A 2,298-nucleotide genomic window follows, 5' to 3' on the forward strand; every position below is an offset into this window, starting at 1 on the left:
TAATCATTTTGACGGATGTGCAAGTGATGAGTTAGACTTTCATTGCGCCCAGTACATCATTAAGGTTCCCTTCCAACATCAGCAAGATGGACATAATTACTCAGGTATCAGATCTGACAAAAGCTTTTCCCTCATCTTCTGACAGAAAATCAGTTATTGAGGAATGTCGAGACACCTGGTCTGTGTGGTGCATTTCTGAGGTTTCTGTCTCAAGGGAGATCTGCTTAATGAGACATGAGTGGATTCAGTGCTTACTGCCATGTAGCCAAGCATTTATTCTTGCTGCTGTATGTGATAAGCAGGAAGTTTTCAGAAGATACATCTCTTTATATCTCTTCTGCTTGTCCAAGTATGTGATCCTTTTCCTGCTGCAAAAGATGGGAAGCAGCTCAACACACATGGTGCATGAGCAACCTGCTCCGTGTAATGCTGTATTATTTAATGAATTTGTAAGGTCTAACACTCTGCTTCTGCATTGTCATTTTGAACAGCTTACTCTTCAGCTCATTCTTTCAAGAAAAGAAATATGGATAAGGAGGAAAACCAGGTTGACATATATAAAACTGAGTTATCTCACACTGTCTGTTTTACAGGGACACCTACAAAACACATTTCTTTTCCACATTTCCACACAACATTCTCTGTGGCACTGAACTCTTTAATAATGTAATTTCCCTTCACCCTTTCTAAGCTACAGAAATTCAGGCCTTCAGGTATTCTTTACTTCACTCATATTCCATTCTCTCTTCTGCTCAATCTGACCATTTATCCTTTATTCCAAAACACCTATCCTTTCTAGTCATCATACTCATTGCTAGCATATCTTCTCAACAGTATTGCTGCTTTACCCATTATCCTCCATACTGAAACAGGACATTAGGAAGATCCCCAACGTTCACTGAATCCAACAATCCATCATTTTAGGTCAGGATGCCAGAGCATCCCTGTCAGTGATTTCTTTTACACTTCTTCTTGATTTTTACCCCTACTTGTATCTTAGAATTTAAATGTTGGCTATGTTACCACTCCTGGAGACATTACAAATGTCAGTGTAGGATTAAGTTGCTTTACATTATTGATGTTATCATAACAAAGTACATAAATAAATGATTGTCTACTGGTTTATCTGTTATATCCTTTCAGAGCTGCTTCAAAATATTTCTTGATTTTCTTTTTGGTATTAAAGAGCTGTAGCAAATGTTAAAGTATGCTTGCACAAAAGAAAGGCATTTATATTAGAGAAGTTGAAACACTTTCCCAGAACTTTTTGCCTTAATAAGAGTAGTAGAAAAGTCAGATTACTGATTTGAGTTTTACTTTCCTGAGGACTGATCAGGCTTTATCAGCCTATAATAAGTTTCTATCAAATTACAAGAAGAGTTGTTCCAAACTGAAGGTCGCTGAAGCTGAAAAGAGTGATGCTGTTTAACTCACATATACAGTGTAATGTGCATCAAGGATGTTGCCATCAGTGATGTTTTGACTTTAGAAAGATGTTCTAACTTTAAAAGGATGGATCTTTGTCTCACGCTCTGGGTACTGCATCACCTCAATGGGCATCTTCCTTAATGTACTCTGTTATTCAGCATGGAATGACTGCCTCACTATCAGACTGTCATGGTTTTATTCCTTTAAAACAGAAGAACAAGAAAGAAGAACAAGGAAGAAGGGACTGTACCATGGAGTATAGTACTGATCTGAAGAAATTCTGTGCTCAGTTTTTGATAAAGCTGTGGTCGATGCAGGCTCCATGGCCTCTTCCCACCCATCACTTAAAACCTCACTCCCCAAAATGCCTTCATGTAAATCATCTCAGAGCGTGGGGCACTGCATCTGCATGCAGTGGCCCCCTGAGTTCCATCCACATTCATGCTCCACATCTCCTGCTCCTCCTGGCCTCCAGCCAGTGACTAATGGATCAGGGAGCAAACACTGATGGCATTTAAGGTCCCAGAATAGGACAGAGGCACAGCCCAGGGTTTGCACATGGCTTTGCTGCAGGTAGTGCAGGAAAACCATCTCCGCGAATGCACTACTGCATGTGAGACCTTTCAAGACATGCTGATTCACATTTGAACAAAGGGTGATGACCTGGAAGTGCTTCTGTGGTGGTTAAGCATCTGCCAGAGACGCAGCAAAACTGTATTCTTAATATTCTTCTGAAAACTGCTTTACAATGCAAGATCACCAGTAATTTATACTGAGTGCTGAGTGCAAGAGTCAAACAAACATGGGATCCTAACTACCTTCAGCATGTTACTAACACAGATAATAGCAACCTCCTGCCTTGGTGAAGCT

The sequence above is a fragment of the Meleagris gallopavo genome, chromosome Z, assembly GCF_000146605.3.
Source record: "Meleagris gallopavo isolate NT-WF06-2002-E0010 breed Aviagen turkey brand Nicholas breeding stock chromosome Z, Turkey_5.1, whole genome shotgun sequence".
Classification (NCBI taxonomy): Eukaryota; Metazoa; Chordata; class Aves; order Galliformes; family Phasianidae; genus Meleagris; species Meleagris gallopavo.